We start from the raw sequence: 19,383 nt of genomic DNA on the forward strand, positions 1-19,383 counted from the left end.
AGAGCTTATTTATAGCAAATAACAGTTATTATTCTTTACTTGCTATGAATCACCCCAGCACTAGGTCATGTACAACATGCCAAGGTTTTTGCTGAGTGTTTCTACTTTAAGTCCTATGGACAAGACAATTTAAACATGTGAAGGGTAATCCAATTAAAGGAGTGGAGAGTTTTCTTGATCTTCTATGTCACTAAGTCAATAAATAAAGACAAACAGCTAGTGTTTATATATTTGAAATTATAAATCTATAATAAGCATTGTCAAGGAAAGGTGGGTAGAGTCCATGGAGAGGGAGGGACAGTATGTGAAAGAGAATAATAAAGTTAAAAGCTATTCACTATGAATTTATAACAGTAGCTACCATATTGGCTCTTAGTGCCAGGCAAATCTAGGTGCCACCTGTCTTTTTTTTTTTAAAACAAAGCTTTACTGGAACATGGTTGTGCCCATTTGTTCATGTATCATACATTGCTGCTTTCACATGGTCACAGCAGAATAGAGGAGTTGCCACAGGACTGTATGGCCACAATGCCTAAAATATTTACGATTTGGTTTTTCATAGAAAAAGTTAACTGACTCCTGTATTAACTCAGTTGGATCTCAAAATACCCTTAGGTGACTATTACTGTTGTGTAGGTAAAGAACCTGAAGCACAGAAAGGTCCTATAACTTGCCCAGGGTCACACACCTAGGAAGTAGTTGACTCAAGATTCAGATTCAGGAAGTATGACTCCAGAGCCTTGTGGGTTTTTTTTTAATGATTTTATTTATTTATTCATGAGAGACACGGAGGCAGAGACATAGGCAGAGGGAGAAGCAGACTCCCTGTGGGGAGTGTGATACAGAACTTGATCCTGGAACCCTGGAATCATGCCCTGAGTAGAAGGCAGATGCTCAACCACTGAGCCACTCAGGAGTTCCTCAGAGCCTTGCTTTTAATTGCTGTACGACCCTGCCTTTTCTCTTGTGTAAGACGCAATTCTGATTCTAGTTGTAAATGGAAAACAATTTGAATTCGCCACTGTATTGTGTCTTTCACCAGCCTACTTTAGACTCTTGGAAAAAAGAGCAGTTTGAGTGTATTAGGGGCTAAGAGTGGGAAGGGGTTGAAGATACTGTCAGCAGCGAAGGCACCTACTCTCCACCATTGACTGGGCTCAGATACCTTAGACAGAGCTCTGCCTAGGCAAACACTGGCCTTTCCTTTGTTAAAATTTACCCCCTGTACAAGATAGGAATTCAAAGAATACTTGTAGGATAAAAGATTGGATGTCATTAAGGGGTTCCTGCTCAATTTCCATGACTCCTCTTCCTGATAAGAGCACCTTGAATTTTCTTTGAGAAAGTACCTCTCCGCCATAGTCCTTTATGTAAACTGGGTGGGATTGACCTCACCCCTGACTCTAGTGGCAGGCTTTGAGTAGCCTAAACTAACCTAAGTACCCCTTCCTTCTGCTTGTTATGATTGGTTTGGGGATGGACACATGATTTAAGCTAGTCCCATCATAGTGAAGCACATTACCTTTAGTGGAATTGCAGAGGCTCTTCCAATGCAAGCTGGTAATGTCAGGGTATGAGTCTTCTACCACAAGAGAAGAACTTGATATTGCTAAAGGGCTGCCATGTGGGGAGACCTAACTCTAGCTTTATCCTGGAATATGAAACCAGTCTTCTCTCTGAACTATTTTTTTTAGGTAAACAGACAAAGTCAAAAAGAGAGAAGAGAAAAAAAGTCACTTTATTGTTTAAAAAGATTTGAATTGGATTTTGTTTGTTACCAAAAGATTTCTAATTGATATAGATGGTAGTCCAATAGTTCAAAGAGGATGGAACTGGAGTAAAGAAATCTATGTTTAAGACCTAGATTTCCAACCAAGTTGTGTGTTTCTGCATATGGGGCCTTATTTGTAATTCTCCAATTTCCCCAACTGAAGAAAGGATGCTGCCCCATGGTCCTCATTGGACAGCTGTGTGAAGGAGGATACATCATGTATATGCTCAGAGTTATATTTGAAGGTTGAGAAAGAGAGTACCCCAGCAGGGTTGACATCTTGTGGACGAGAGTCAACTGTCTTTTGTTCACTGGGGTACAGCAAAACTTTCTGGAGCTTTCTTAGTCCTGTTACCCTGGCAGTCACATAATGGTCAGATGATGCCATTTGTGTATTGGTTTGATAGACATCTCACAGAATTTGTTCTGAAGGGGAAGGTTTTTTTCATAAGTCTTTCCTGGATTTTCTACTTTGAGTCAGGAGTGGAGGATACAGAGGTAAATAGATGACTAAAGGGAACGCCATGCTGACTCAGAGGGAAGGAATCAGGTGGCAGATAGGTGACTACACATTAGGATGCAGAGAAAGCACAAATGCACTTGACTTGCATAAGTTCCTCATTTGTTTCCAGGTGGACATTTTTAAATAGTCAGCTCAGCGTACCATTGGGATAGGAGGCAGACAACCAGGCTTTTTGGTCTGGATACCAGATCTCTGTGCAACATTGGGCTGGTGACCAAATGACTAAAGCCTCCTGAAACGTCCAGTTTTCTTATCTGTTAAATGGACATTTAGTACCTTCCCTGGCAACTTCATATTGCTGGTGTGGGGATAAAATGAAAGAATGTTGGTAAAAAATGCTTTGTATTTGCAGAAAGCCCAAGTAAGAGAACATATTTGCAAAATTCAGAAGCTGCTCTTGTTTTTAAGACTTAGTTCTTGCTCACTGAAATACTTTGCAGAGAGAATTCTTGCTTTATGAGTTATACTTTCCAATGGCATATGTCACAGAGCATGGTAACTTCTACTTGTGATATTCAGGATTCAGTGTATACATGTTACTACTTTCTAGAAAAAGCCTGTGGCTCATCCTCATCGTCATCACTGTTGTCATCATCCACCACTGTCATCATCTTGAGCATCTGCATCCTTATCACTACTATCATTTAGTCAGTGCCAAAGGTATATCAGATGTTGTGTTTGGTTCTTTACGTACATCTTCTGATGTAAACTTAGGATATCCCTGTGAGATATTATCCCCTTTTCACATATGAGAAAATCAAGATTCAGAGAGATTGAGTTTCCCAAGGTCACGCAGTGAGTGGAGAGCTGTGCTGTAACCCAAGCCCCTACTCTTCACTGCAGCATATTGCCTTTACCAAAGGGAGCTTTGGAATTAGACCTGGAAGTTCTGATCTCATTCCATTGCTTCAGCAATTCAACACAAAGGCTCTGGTCCAACTCTTTTCCTTTTGTGTCTCAGTAAGTAAGTAATATTTCATCCCTCTCCCCTCTGATCCCACCCTCATTGCCAGATTCTGGAACCGTCTGTGTGTTTCTGGTCTATAGTTCAGCTTCTCTCCCCAGGCATTCGAGAAAGGCATTCTTCACAAAAAGGGAAAACACATTTTATTAAAGCAAACATGCAGTCCTCAGCACTTTTACTTATCTTATTTATACACTGCAGTGCAGCTTTCTATGACCTAGTGATTATCATTTCCCAGAGCTATCATCATTTTAAAGCTACCTGTTCATCCCGCTTCAGCAGATGGTACTACGCTAGGAGTATTGTAAGAGCTTTAAAGAAAGAAAACAAACAAACAAAGGAAAGATGTGCGGTTGGGTCAGCTTGAGGAAGAACTCACTTGCAGTGTGTGCCAATGCTGTTCCGCTTTCAGCTGGGGCTGTGAGGTGGGAGGTGGCTCCCAGTGGTATCCAGTCCCCAGTGATATTTAGGTGATGGGCTTCACTTTTTTTTTTCTATCAATTGGTAACCTGGAATGAGCAGTCTGCATATAGTTGGTTTAAAAAAATTCATATATCTGATCTTGCCTATGAAATCCGTTAAATTAAAGTCATCCATCACTTCATTCATTCCCAAACACTTTGGGTGCCTACCCTGTGCAAGGTGCCATTCCAGGTTTGAGTTCCAATTGCTGCAAATAGTTCTGTGTCCTTGGAAAAACCCTGGGTTTCTCCAGATCTCAGTTTTACCTTCTGTGAAATGAGGGGGCTGGCTCAGGCTACCAGGTCTTCTCTCAGAAACAAAGGTATTGGAGCTCCTAAAAGTCTTGTATGGATAGAAAATCCTAAAGTTGTGAACAAGCCAGGATTATCCTCCAAGGATAACTCCTCACAGTTACGATTCAAGCTCGATGAGCTGCTCAGGCTGAAGAAGGACCAAGCTATCCTTCGTCTCTGTTTCAGATTCTCTGAAATTCTTAATACCTTAGAGCAGTGTTTCTCAACTTTTTTTTTTTAATTATCTGTCCTACAAAGAATCATTTGAGACATTCCCCCCCCCCAATTCCCATGCTGCCATGAGATTTTCAATAGCTATAATCTAGAAATACTAGATACTTGTTTATGTATCCAATGGAAAAACCACTGTAGTACATAAGATTTTTTGGCCCTCAAGAACTAAATTTCACTCCTTGGGAATTATATTGCCATCCCCTCTTGAGAATGTATAAACTAGAGCAGTAATTTTCAAACTTATTTTTTTACCCTATGCAAATTCTGTGCAATATTCAATATATGAAATTGATAAAAGCAGTATTTTATTAGTATGAATATATTTTAAATATTATATAAACACATTCTATCCTAAAGTTAATCAATGAGAAAACTAGTTAATATCCTGGTAGTCTCCAAAGGGTTATCGCTGAGTATATAACACTTAAGTATACTTCTTGTTTTTTATTATAGTTTTAAAATTGCTTTAAGGATTTATTTATTTCAGAGAGAGAATGAATGAGTAGAGAGAGAGGCATAGGAAGAGGAATAAGCAGACTCCTTGTGGAGCAACCTTGGGGCTTGATCCCAGGACACTGAGATCATGACCTAAGCCAAAGTCAGATGCTTAACTGGCTGATGCACCCTGGTGCCCCTTGTTGTTGTTGTTTTTAAGAATTAATTAATTAATTTGGAGAGAATGAGTGGTGGGGAGGGGCGGGGGGGGGGCGAGAGAGAGAAAGAGAAAGAGAAAGAGAGAGAGAATAAAAAGCAGACTCCCTGCCAAGCAGGAAGCCTGACTTAGGGCTCAGTCTCAGAACCTGAAGATCATGACCTAAGCTGAAGTCAGAAGTTTAACCAACTGAGCCACTCAGGTGCCCCTAGTTTTAAAATATTTCAAAATATATGTAAAAATTCAAATCAAACATTTGAGGAACTTAAAACATCGAAACACAGTTTGAAAACCATTGCTAGAAAATCTTTTGGAATATGGGCTTTGGAGTCAGACAGATGGATCTGAGTTTATTCTCCATCCTACCACCTACCAGTCAGTTATCAGATCATGGGCAAATCTTAGAGCTTTAGTTTCATCATCTGTAAAATGGGTATTAGAATCTCTACCTCATAGGGTATCTGTGAGGATTAAAAGAGATCGTCAGATGCACCTAGCCTGGATAGTAGGCGCTCAGTGAACATTACTTTATCTTTTGCTTCACTCTGTATCTTTGTATTTCCTTCCATTGACCATGGCAACTTGTGCCTGAACACACGGCAAACAATAGCTACAGAAGAACTTGTGGCCAAATCAAACAAGGAGGGTTCCAGTATCACTGTCAGTGACTCTGCTTTCCTTTTCCTGGACCTGGAATAGGGAAAGGTATTATTACTCTGCCTGAGATCATGTTTAACTGGCATGGAACATGCCTTTTTTTTTAATGAAACCAGTGGGACCAGCTATTAACTCTTCACATTCTGAGTAATGTAAATCTTGTCTTGTAAAAAACAAAAATTACATATCATTAAGTGGAGACCACCCAGTTTTGTGGGTGGAAACACCAAATGTTTCATAACAAAACCTCTAATAAAGTTTGCTTCCATTTTGATAGAATATAGCAGTGCATACCATTTTTTTTCTTTGGACATAAGAACAGTCTATGTTCATTTATGGATTGGGTACATCTTGAATGTAATGATAACTATTAAATATCATTGACCATATCCTTTCCAAAGCTTTAGTTGGGGTTGCTCTCCATAAAGATGAGATGACCTCATGGGGTTTGGGACCAAAATAATTAAGATATTACCAGAGATAGATGTTTTAAAGGCAATTCAAAGAAGTGGGCTTTATAGTCTATTCCCATTTGAATTGCTTCTGGGATTTTGCTGTGGTCATCTCTAGAAGAGGCAATGTGAGTTCACATAAAGTGCACTCTTTCAGATCCATCAATGTGAAAACCAGAAATAATGATCCCAATTATTCCCTCCCCCATTCTAAAATGTTTTGAAGAAGAGTAAATGATGGGGGTGGAGATGAGAAAAGAATGCACAACTGGTTCACTGGGATAACTTTGAAATTTCTGCTAGGGGGGAAAATACCCATGTATTCTTTTGTATGTGTGTTGAAGCCTATGGTTGATAAAACTGAAGTTCTACATCATAAATTCCCATTTGGACATTCAGTTCTGAGAACCTGCATCCAGCAGCCTTATCACTTTGAAGTGAAGTCACAATCACTAATGGAATCTGCTAGCTTTTCACATCCTGAAATTAGCTTTGATTCTTTCTCCCAAACATATTTTGAAAGGCAACATGCACATACTGTATACTGGCCCATCAAAGCAATCGATGCCATGGAGGAGGCTTGTGGACTTACCTATTGGGGTTGAGAGAAATAAATGCGTTTCTTTCAGGAGTAGAAACGGGATTTCTGAACCCTCTTCTGGCCCCAAAGAAGGGAGAGCCTCCTCCTTCCATCTCTATGAAGAAAGAAAAAGTAAATGCCATTTTCCTTTGCGACTGTGAATAATAACATTTATGCTCTGAGATAGGTTTGCTTCTTTAATATGAAAAACGATATCCTGTTTGGATGAGACATTTCCTTGAATGCTTAGCATAAATTGAGCCCTTAAGCTTTTAACAAGAAATTCTGGGCTATCTTGCCTGAAAACTCAGAGTGGATCTTGGAAACATTGTGGGTTTCTTGATTTGCAAAAACTAGCCTTTTCCATGACATTACTAATGGTGCTCTTTGTTTGATATTCAGGAAGAGCCATCTGAAATAATCCTTGTTTGTCTATCATTTTTTCCTCTCTCCGTCTTTGTCTCATTGTTTTCCTGATTCCATCACTCCTCTCTTTCTGTCACTGCCTCTTTCTCGCCCCTTGGCTCTTCCTCTCTCCTGCTCCCTCTTTCTTTCACACAGTCACACACACACTTCTTTTCCTTTTGATTTTTTTTTTTTTTTTTAGTCACACTCTCAAGTGACATGGGCCCAGTTAAGGTATTACAAAGCTGAGAGAGAAGTATGTTGGAGAAGGAAATGCATTTTTCGTCACTCACGGTGACAATTAAAATGACAACAACAAGGCCAGAGTCTTCCATCATTGTTTCTTAATGCTGTCAGCACCAACTTTGCCAGAATTATCCTGTCTGATGCATGAGTGGACTTAGTCATTTTTCACATTTTGCCATTCAGTACCTCAAAATCACTTAAGAGAGTAAATTAGCTTGCATCTCATTTAAATGAGCATTAAAAAAAACCCTTCTCAGCAACATGCTTCCCCCAGCCAGAGATAGTTAATTTGGTGGGCTGGGATGTGTCTATAGATATAAAATCTCTTTGTAACACAGATGATGGTTTGAATTCTGGCGTTAAGAGAGCAAAGGCATTTTGGTGGACCACATTTTGATTCACTGAGGGGACTCATTGGGTACATTATAGTCACTAAAACTGGGAGATACACACACACACACACACACACACACACACACACATATATAGTAAGGAAATAAATAAGTGAGATGTCTAATAGATACTTTGATTTTCTTTTTCAGTTATGGAGAACACACATAGGATGATAGAAACACTTGAAGTCCATCCAAGGGAAAATAAATGGCTACTTGTTTCACCATATGGTTTGCATGCTTGGACCAGGCAGGATGTATCCCCACGCTAGTCAGAGACTGGTTGAGCCTCTTGGAGAGAGGGCTTTTTTTGTGGCCTGAGTTCTCTGCCCTGCCTCCCACTTCTCACTTAGACACCTAAAATTCATAGTTCACTGATGGGTACTAAATGGGGTCCAAGGAGGACCTGTATTCATGTTTGCAGCTGCCAGAGACCTCCGAGAATTTTATTCTTTGAGTGGTTTTCTGGAGAGGGAATGAATTGGTGAGCTGACTGCCGGGCAAGAGCTGTGCCCACTAAAATCTCACTTGGAGAGACTGAAGTCTGACCTTTCTCATAACATGTAACCTTCTGAAGTAGGCCCTTGGGTGACATAAATCAATTCTTGATCAATAGAAAGCATGGATAATAGAAACCCAACAAATCTGACTTGGCAAAGTCAACATACTTCTGTGTTCCTGGACATAGTTGTATTTCAGGCTATATTTATTTGCTTGTCTGGAGATTGTGACCTCACCCTAGGCCTCTTTTTCTTTTGTCCACTTCTCCAATGGGTAACAATATCTTTAAGCCTTAACTCAAGTACCTTTTTTTTTTTTTTAATCTTCAAAAAAATATTGATACCTGCCTTCTGGATAGTCCTTTCTCTTTACTTATCTTTGCTCTAGCACTTGTTGTATTGCATTCCAGGTACTGACGTCTGTCTCTGTACTGGACATGAGCTCTCTGGAGCAAGGGCCATGCCTTCCTCATCTCTCTGCCCAAGTACCTAGCATAGCACCTGATACAGATGCTCAGTGAACGTCGAACTGAACTCCATAGACCAATTTATGAGACATTTTGAGAAAAAGAGTATGATTTTGTGCACTTGCGCCAACCTTTCTAACCTTGGTTCAGTTGCATGCTTGGAGAAATTTTAGAAACCATGACACAGACAAGGGTTATAAATCATTTAAGTAAAGTCAAAAGAAGTTGAATATCCCTGGGAACTCATCAATCCTAATTTAATAGGAGTGGGAAATGTTTCACATTTCAAATTCTGGCTTTCTGGTTTTTGAGGGTAATGCCGTATTGACCAATTGTTCATGCCCAACATTTCCCCCGCCTTTTTCATTCGTGAATAGCAATCTCATTGATGTTGGGAGATGTTCATGGACGTTGAAAGCATTTCACTTTGTTGTTTAAAGAAGCCTTTGTCCTGAAGGCATGAGATTATTCTTTCACATGAGGTGGAAAGGAAAATAAGAAAGCCTCCCTCTGTCCTTGGGTTCACATGGGTAGGAACTCTTTCTTGCAGCAATAAAAGCCTTTGGAGGAGACCTTTCATTATAAGGGTTTCGTGTTAAGTACTGCACATGGGGACAGAAGCTAAATCCCAATTTACTCAGCTGCATTTCCCAAGATTTGTTCCCTTGCAGCACAGGAGCTCTGTGCAAGCTCCATCAGGCCACTGCAGACCAAGCCAGAGGATTTGAATATTAATGCCATTCAGGTTTCCTTTCAGAGGAAGCTCTCTTAGTAGCAATAGTGAGACACTGCCTGCAAGTCTATGACTGAACATGAAAATAAAGAGTTCAGAGTGTATCAGAAAAAGAGGGATCAGGGAAATGCACACAAATCATGCCCAGCCACCCAACCTGCCCCAACTTCTCTCTATCGGTGTGTAGAGAATGCTTTCTCCAGGGACGTGCTCATTGCATAATGAAGGCTTGTCATTTAGGAGCCAAAAGAAAATCAGTTTTCCGTGTAGTCAGATACATTCTTGATGAGATTCCGAGTCTCACAAAAGAATGTTGCAGATTCCTTCCACTCATATCAAGCATCTAAATGTTGATCTGGAGAAACAAAGAAATGGAAAAAGAAAAATGAGTTTGTTGTCAAATTGAAATACCACATTTTTGTATTGCTGGCTGATATATCTGTAATTCTCATCTGCCATTCCTTCATCGTACGTGTGTGTGTGTGTGTGTGTGTGTGTGTGTGTGTGTAATTTTCCTCTCCAAACCTGCAAAACATTGCAAAACTAGATTTAAATATTTCAGGCGGACTGCGCCCAGCATTTGCATTCCTCTGACTCATTCAGAGAAAAGACATCTGAGCAGAAATACAGAAGATAAAAGAGAAACCATTAATCCAAGGAAGATTACTGGCACAGAATCTTTATCCTGTATCCTTCCTGAAATGAGACAAAGATCTCACTATGTACATCCCTCTGGCTTAGCTTCAGATAGTAAGCAATATAGAAGTAGAGACATGGTCCTTTTTAAAGGCACACTGCGTTTGCCTGAATTCTAAAGCAAAATCATCCTTTGGTTAGATTCTTGCTTTCTTGAGTGTCTTGCTTTCTTCACAGTGTCTTTTGCCCTTGCTCCCTTCAACTGTGCCTTTCTAACTGGGGTCCCAGCCTTTAACTAGGACGTTAGGCTTGACTTTTAAAAGACCATTAGATAAAGTCCAGGGTAGTACTAAGTGCTCTGGGCCATGAGGCAGGAGAGACAGGGTCTCAACTTATTAACTATAGGAGTTTACGTATAACTGCTTTCTTCATCTGTAAAATGGGTGAATACCTGACCCTGATACCATACATACACAGAGATATTGAGTTCACTTGAAAAAGCTTGGGGAGCAGAAGCCATGTGAAAATACAAAGTGTAATATTTTAAAGCATAATGTGAAAGGCAAGTTGAATACAGAATTAAATACAGAATTAAATCATTTTGGGAGTATTAGCTCTATTTGCTTAGGATATTTAAATCAGCCTTCAGAAGGAACTCTTCTGCTTTCTTAGTTGAAGCCAAACACAGTAATAATCATTACCTTTGCCATTCTTGAGCATTTACTGCACTGTGCCAGGCATGTTTCAGGAATTATCTCATTCAGTTCTTACCGCACTCCTGAAAAGTGTTATCTGTTAGCACTTCCATTTTGTAGATGAAGAAATTGAAGCTTAGAGAGAGTAAGAAATTTCCCCTGAAATAGATAGCTAATGGGTGTCGGAATTTGAACTCAGGTTTCAATTTGAGCTCTAAATTATTTTTAATATATTATTCTGCCACTGCAGTTTCAAAGAGTCCAATCAGGTTAACGTTCTCAACTTTTATGTTTCTTCATTTACATATTTCCACTCCAGATGGATGAGAATATTACATTACATATGTATATGTAATATAAATGTATTAACATACGGTGGTTTAATAAGCAATTTCCAAGTCTAACAACCTCACCACCGTTTCCTGATGGATCACCTCAATTTATGGGTCAAGCCTATTGCCTCTTAATCTTGATGAAAACCAGGAGCACTGGGGTCTAAGACCCTCCCCACACACAAAACAACATCCTTACCCCAAGTGTCCCATGATAGGGCAGTGCCAAGTCTGAATCTCCCGTGGAGAAGTGACACTGGTCTAAGGCATCTCTGGGCACTGCATTTGTCTCCATCTGTGTATCAGAAAGGTGTTATTAAGCAAAGTGTGTTAAAAACCCTCTGACACCATGACCTCTGCAAATGGACGGGATCATGATGATAATAATGTTGGTGATTTAAAGCAGGGATTTGTAAAGTGAGGGGTCAACTAGCAAATATTTTAAACTCTGCAGGCCACATGGGTCTCTATCATTAACTACTGAACTGTCATTATAGTGCAAAAGCAGCCACAGACAGTACATAAGTGAATGAGTGTGGCTGTCTCCCAATAAAGCTTTATTAACAAATATAGGCAGTAAACTAGATTTGGGCCATGGGTGTCCTTTGCCATCCCCTGACTTAAAGGAAGGTAAGCCAAGTATTTTGAGCAGCAGTGATAGTCAGGAGCTGCTCATCCCATTTTTATCTCAGTGGACTTCCTTGACTGGAGGTAAGAAGAGTATGGACAGTGGTTTTCCTCTCTGGTCATTGTCCTTTCCTAAGATTACTAGACAAGTCTAAGGCAGGACGATTAGGAATATGAAATATTCACAACCATCTGAATTCAGTGCAAGCACAACTTGTCTCCATCTCGTCTCAAGCAATCATTGGAAGTCAATTTTTTTTCCTGACCATTGTGGCTGCTGATCTGGCTGCGGCCATTGGCTGTTTAAATAAAATAATTTATTTCCATGTTGCAACAATAGCAAAACCTACTGTGTCCAATTAAATCTCCACTTACAGCAGCCCCGGGAGTGTGATCGCTTTCTGGAGATAGATCCGTGTTCCTGTGACCTTATCTTCTTATACTTTGCATTCAGCTATGAAATTAAATTGCAGGAAATGATTCAATTTTGAATCATTCCATTCAAAAACGCAGAAGCCGAAAGTTCTCCGATGAACGACAAACATGTGGACTGCTTTTTAGATGGGAAACATCTTTAAGCTCTGTAAGCTGGGCCAGAGGTTCAGACATCTCCAGGCCTGATGGGGCTTGAGCTTTCAGATTTACTCCAGCTAGTTTTTATTTGTGACAAAGGGCCTTATTCAGATAAAGGGAGTTTGCCTTGCTTGTTTCCTAGGAAACTTTTTTTTTTTTTTTTTTTTTTTTTTTTTAATTTCCTTGGAAAAGACTCTTCTTGAGGCATTCTCAATCTAACCTCCTCTCCTGGCTAAGAAACTGAAGGATGACATTAAAACTTGAGGTTATGGAGAGTTATGCCAACTGGGACTAAACTGTGATTATTTTGTTGATTTAAACTGACAGAAAGGTGAGGTCAGAATAAAATCTTGTTTCTCCTGTAATTTAGAGACTAGGAACCAACATGGCTCCCACCCCCCCTCCAATAATGCTCAAATTATCCATTCAGAGTGATTTGATTTCAGGTTTGAAGCTGGAGATCTCAGTAATAATCTTTCTCAGTATGAAGCACTTATTTATGGAGTAGTCTTTGCCATTTTTAATTGCACTTTCCCCTCATGCCCTTATTAATTATCTCTCTAGTTCCTCTTAGGTCTTGTCACGATGCCAAACATTGAAATAGAAAGGTTTATTTATTTCCAAAGACAGACGGAAGAGGACAGGCTTTCCAACTTTCTATTTTGACTCTTAAAGGTTCATACTCTCAGAAAGTATGCTTCCTGCAAAGTGGGTGCCCCCTGGATTTCCTGTTGGTAAAGGCCCCTGGGGACCCTTAATTGCTTGGAGTGTCCTCGGAATTTTCACAAAGCAAGGCGCTTTGAGAGGCTGGTGAAGCTGGGGTTTCCAGTTAGGATGCTCCTTTGCTCAAAAAGGTCAGCAGCTCCTCTGTGCTCCTGGGATCAGATACCACCTCCTCTTATATGGCCCCATCCTAAATTTCCCTCTACTTTCCTCTTTGCAGCTGAACCAGTCTCTCTAGTGTGACCAAATTAGTACCCACACTTTTCTGCACCAGTGTTCATGTCATTTCCTGCATTTGGAACATCCTTATCCATGCCCCTGTCTGTTGAAATCTTAAATATAACCCTTTAAGGCTCATCAAATTTTCCATTTTTCTTAGAGCCTTTATAAACCCTTCTTTAACTTTGTAGAGTGCTTGGGTTATGCTTCCTTTGTGACGGTATGTGGAACTGCCTTATATGGTAACCATTGGTAATCTTGTCTTAACTGTCCCAGCCCAGTAGTAAACTCCTTGAGGACAAGAAGCTGCTGGCTCATTTTTGTAGTTCTCCAGGGGCTTGCAAAATGTGTTGTAGCTAGCCTCAAGCTCATTTGCAACTACATATTACAGTTCAGTTAGTGAGGATCTATTCTGGACAAAATTGGCTCCTTTGAAAGAAAAGGTTAGACTGTTCTACATGAGCTTTGAAACATCAGGGAACTGGGCAAGGTCTGAAACAAACTTGATTCTCAAACTTATTGGGAATAGCAACACCAGAAAATTCCATTCCTCAGCTCCAGGTGACAGGGACATGAGAAAATGAGACAATCATTGGCAGCAAACCAAAAAAAAAAAAAAAAAAAAAAAAATCCGTGTCTGAAAGGCAATATGGACTGAATATATATATGTAAACGGCTTATTTTTTATTTGAAATATCTCTAAATTATATCCGAAACATTTTGGAGTTATAGCTGTGTCTTTTTTGAGATAGATCACAACCTTCTTGCATAAAAATACTCTTTGTGATGAATGTTAGAGATGAGTGTTGCTCAGAGAGACAACTTTAATGTTTTACTCTTTAACATTAATTTTGAATCTCAAACTTACTCTCCCTAAGTTGTAGGACAGTTGAATGTCTTCTAACTGAATGATCTCCACAGGACATCCTGAGCTGCTTAGGAGGTTAGCATTCCAGCAAACATTTGGCTTACCGAATTCCTAAAACAGCAACTTGTACTCTGAAGGACAGTTAAAATTTAAGAAGCCAGTAGAAGCTTAGTGTGTGTGTGTGTGTGTGTGTGTGTGTGTGTGTGACTCTCTGGAATGTGGGAGAGAGTGTTCTCCCTCACAATTTGTTTTTCTCTCTCAGGCTGATTGCACACTCAGATCCAATATGTAATAGAGTGTGCATACTAGGTTATTCTCTGACTATTTTAAAGGAAACTCAGCATTCCTTCCTTCATGAGTCAGTTTCCTAGTTGTGGTATAGAAGAAAGCGATCTGTCAGAGAAGCTGATGAAATGACAGATTATTTTTTTTTTTAATGGGCTTGAATCTTCTGTGATATTCTGAGTCTGAATCATCAACTGAGTAGCTTTTCTTGGTATGTGTGTATTTTAAAGTGCCAGTCATGGTTGAATGTTAATAATCAATGTAGTTCATTGATCTCTGAAGACCTGGGGTATCTTTCCAAATGTGCTATTATGTTTAATACAATTTTATGTTCTTGGTGTGGAGAGCAAAGAGGGAACGATTCCACATTGGTGGGATTTGTTTGTTTTTGGCATTTTGACGTTTTTGAATCTTTCCTTGTACATCTGTTTCTCCATGCGTTTGTCCCTCCATCCATCCAACAATTTAATGTGCCTCTCTGCTACGTCCTAGGCCGTGTACCAGGAGCCGGGAGGTGTCTGTGAAAGAGCAAAAACCTCATGGGACACAACTAAAGGACAATTTCTAAGGAAAAAAAAAAAAAGGCTTCAGACAGTTCCTTGAGAACTGCCCTTCCAGAGCCACTGTTGTCTGCTACTGGCCTGATACAAACCCTCTTCCCTCCTTTAATAACCCCCAAGGCCCGAAGACCTTTGTGTGCCTTAGAGGTCAGTTCACAGATGTGGCCCTGGGACACCCTCCTCTTTATCTGTATTGTACTTAACAAGAGGTGGAGGCGCATGGGTCTTTTATGATTTTTTTTCCCCTTTTTCTTTTTTTTGATTAGCATCTGCACAAATGGCCTCAGTTCATTGCTTTAAACTAACTAATCCGGCTTGTTAAGACGGAGATTGTCATCCACAAGTTGTTATTAGCGGGGTTCTAAGGGAAGAGGGTCTCTGTTCAGAGCAGGGCGAGCTTGGAGAAAGGTTATATAATATAATATGTTCTTCAGGCGCCATACGAGAGGGAGACAATGCTGCCTTACAGGACCTGCTCTCAAGTGCTACTTAGAGGCTTACATAGTCCTGCCCATTCTACCTCATGAAAAGGGAGATCCAATCATTGCTTTCTGGAAACTATTCTCCTCCTCTCTTTGGCTGTCATATGTATTTAACAGTAGTGCCCTCAAGGACAATGGGGTGGGTAAGCGTGCTAGGGGGCTCCAGCCTACAGCCTGTATTTTTTTTTTTTTTTCAGTTCACATTGCCGGGTTTGCTAAGAATGGTCTTCTTTGTTTCCATTTTGAGTCATGGCTGAATTCTTATATGTTGTCTGATCTTCAAGCTCAAATACCCAAGGGACCAGGCAGCTGTGAATCAACCCTGTGTGCGCGTGTGTGCGTGTGCGTGTGTGTGTGTGTTTGCTAGCAGGTACTATAGCAAAGAAGACAGTATACTTTTCCTTATTTCTTTAAATCGATAGGGATTTGGAGGAAAAGACTTTAATAAAATAGAATTGTGACTGATTATTTTTCCCCTTTCTGAGCACTGCTGTAAAATAAGGTTATGAATAGCACGAGGAAAAAAATAATAAAAAAAAACCCTTTGGTAATGTAGTCCTGTGGGTTTAAACCCAAACCTTCAATTTATAATGAAAGCTCAGTGTCTATATACTAACCTCCACCTGATGAGATGGCTCTGCTTTTTCTGATTGCAGAGTATAAGGAAAATTTCCACATGCTTTCACTTATTGGGAAGGTACACAGTTGCTTATCTGTTGTTTTTCTTCCACAGAGTCCACGTTATGATTTGGAAATTCGACATCATGTATTTTTTCCCCCCAGGCCAGATGTTTTATCCTTCTCTGTTAAGTCATCTTGACATGTTGCCATGAAATGGATACAACTGCTAGTTTTAATATCGCTCCATATCTTTATTACAAGATACGTCTCATGCATCTTAATTCTTCATATTCTCCGTCTCTGTTGTTCTCTGATCTTCTCCATCCCAACCCCCCCTTTACTCCTGGAGAAGGCATATTGTAATTGTATGACAGTCGTGTCCCAGTAGCTAAAGAGGTTCTAGATAGCATAATGAATATGCAGCGCATTATCTCCCAGGATGTGTGCCTGTGTCTTTAATCACAGCTGGAATGCAAAATCGGGCTCCACCTTTCAACTCTATCTCCATCATGCTGAGAGAGTGAGAGAGAGCGAGACGGAGACTGCTAGACAGCTCGAAAGAGATTGCAGCTCAGATGTCCTGAAAAACAGCAAATCCCTCAGACCTGGCAGATTCCGTTACCATGAGAACTGCAGATATTTCCATTGTGATGGTTTGCTCCAGCAGCCATCTGTTACACCCATTTGATTAGGAAGTACAGTTCAGCTTGTATGGGATTTTCATCACACCTTATCCCAGGGCAGTATACAGAGGCTCTTGCTTTTTTATATGCTAAACTCCAAGGCTTCAAAGTACTGTAATTTACCGAGGCGGAGGGCATTTAATGAAACGGTAAGAGAAGGTCACTAAAGACCGAAGCTCCAAGAAGAAAAACACACAGGAGAAGTAAGAGAGGATTAGACTCCACAGCAGAAACGCATCCAACTCAGAAAATTAACCATATTTAGCAATGCCTTCTTCTCTTTCTTGGTGGAGGGGAGTGAAATGAAGACTTAAGTTTCCAGACCTGGACTCCCCCGGAGGGAGGAAGATTTTTGTGTAGTCATGGCATGGATGCTCCCGGGGCAGTTAATTCCCTCCCGGGACTCAAGGGCAGTCAGAAGCAAGGGAGGGAAGGGTAGGGCCTCAAACACATCTCATCAGTTGAGATGAGGCCACTGTATAAAGATTACATTAGCTCTAAAAATTTTATGATGCCATCTAACTTTTCCATAGACACGAAACGACCTTAAAAGTTCCTTGAAGGAGGGCTGTAATTTACAGATTTAAACCAGTTATTTGGACTAGTTGCCCCTCTGTGTATTTTCGTAGGGGAGGAAATGCTGATGGTACATCCTATAGACATAAAAATAGGAATTCCCTTCAATTAAGACTCTCCAAATATCCTTCCTGGGCAGTAGGCATTCTAGGTCCAAGCTTACAAGGGGGTTGACGTGGTCTGGGAGGAGCTGCCTAGAGTGCCTTAAATTGACTGGGGTTTCTGTAAACCGGGGAAGCTAATTAAATGCTTACACAGCGACAGGAATTTGTGATTGCTGCACAGGGGCCTCCCTTTGTTTCCCAGCCTACATTTTCTAGAATGGATTCTGATAATATATCACTCTGGTTGGGAAGAGCTGCCAGATTTTCCCAAACTTGCTAAGTTTGCAGGACCCATTATGTCCTGTTTTGCCTGTGGGTTTGGTTTTTGGGCAACTCTTTGGAACAGGAGATGCGCTTCCTTATCTGATTGCACTGCTGGCTGGAGAACTTTCCCCCCCAGTTTATTTCCTGGCCTGGTGTTAGGTTGCCATCCAGGGAGGCTGGGATGTCAGGAGGAACCAGAGAACTCATTCCCTGCTTTGATGCCAAAGGTATATTCCCGGTGAGATAAAAATCAGTCACCAGGATCGCAGAGGTTAAAGATCGGGACAACATGTTGGCCTTTCTTGCTGAAGTGGGGTGGATTTTTTAACCTTTACAGTGGAAAAGCTCACACCTCCTAGATGAGGACCTGTGTTTTCCTTGAACGAAGAACCACCTTGCCTGGCCAGCAACTGAAGGTACAAATGAATCACGGTCCCTCCCTTGAGAAGGCTTAGTTAGAAGGCTCTCCTCCTCTATCCCAGCAGCAAACGTCTCACACTGCACATCTTCCAGTGGTGTTGACTTTCCCATTAAACCCTCAATCCTACACCCTGGAGATTGCCTTTTCTCCAAGGCTTTTGAGACAGGGCCCTGGTTTTATGAACGCAGCGTCTGTCTCTGAAAGGCAGCAGATGCAATGAAGGCCCGAATGGAAACAATAAATACCATTCAGGTTTCCTGCACAGAACCTCTTATAGTGGTGCCTTTGTTAAAGGAGACGTGGACTAAAAATGCCTTCTCCCTCCTTCTCCTCTCCCCCCCAGCTCCCCAGCACTGCTAGGATCCCAACCACCTTTGGAAAGTAAAGGTTAAGTATTTGCGGCAAAAATCAGTTGACACACAAAAGAGACGAAAGCAAATGTATCACTCACTCGCCAGCAAGAGGGTGGGGCTGAGAGCTTTTGGGGAGGGGAATGAATTTTATTTGAAGCCAGAAGAAAAACAGCCCTCGGAGGGGAGTGCTAGCTAGAAATATTCTCCTCTGAGCTGGGATGTTAACAGTGGCACCTTCTGACTTAATGTGGCATCTTTCTTCATCGTTATCAATCTCATGAGAGCTTTCCTGCCATCTGTACCATCCGTGCTTCAGGCTCCCATATGAAAGTCCAATCTGGCAGCATAAATACTGGCTAATGAAGAGTAGGTGTCTGACTGACTGGGAGAGAAGCGATCCTGTGTCAATGATGGAGCAGAATTCATTCATTTAAAAAAAAAAAAAAAAAGATCTGTGTTTATACCGCCATTCAAGACGAAACCCTCTCCCCTTCTCTCTCTCCCCCCTCCCTACTCTCTCCCATCCTCCTTTCTCATTTTCTTCCTGTGTCATTCTACGTTAATGGAGTTCATGCAAAAGTCAGCATAAAAATGGTCTTTGCCTAGAATGTTATACCTCGGAGATTAAAAATAGGAACATGATGTGGACTTGCCGACATGTGGTGGGTTATTTTTTCCCCTTCAGTGGGAAAGCTATAACTACATAGATTAGCAAAACTTGTGTAAGAATGGATGTAAAACAGATTTATCTCTGTGTCAGCTTTATCTGATCCATTTGGTCTTGCAGAGTTTGGATGGCTTCCTTTGTTACAATAACCAGCTTTCAAACATCTATATCCTTAGGGTATTAAATGTCAGCCTCCTGATGTACCAGTCAAGGATAGAGGGTTGACAGTCCGTGGGCTGGAGAAATGCTCTTTGTGTGCAGTGGAGAGGGGTGCTCGTGCACCAAGGCCAGCGCCTGGCGTGACCTACAGGACTCCCCGCCACCTCTCTGCGTCACCCTGGAGGGGTGCTGAAGCTTACCATT

General features: G+C 40.9%; 1 long non-coding RNA gene across 1 annotated transcript; it reads right to left on the reverse strand.

Annotated features, from left to right (window-relative positions):
* Positions 1-796: 796 nt before the first annotated feature.
* Positions 797-16,564, reverse strand: LOC112650101 (uncharacterized). The gene is made up of 5 exons (XR_003129954.3): positions 15,949-16,564; positions 11,194-11,289; positions 9,489-9,686; positions 6,601-6,703; positions 797-5,589 (listed from the first exon to the last, which is right to left on the reverse strand). It is a non-coding gene; the product is annotated as an uncharacterized LOC112650101 (long non-coding RNA).
* Positions 16,565-19,383: the final 2,819 nt, after the last annotated feature.

Source organism: Canis lupus, chromosome 11, assembly GCF_003254725.2.
Source record: "Canis lupus dingo isolate Sandy chromosome 11, ASM325472v2, whole genome shotgun sequence".
Taxonomy (NCBI): domain Eukaryota; kingdom Metazoa; phylum Chordata; class Mammalia; order Carnivora; family Canidae; genus Canis; species Canis lupus.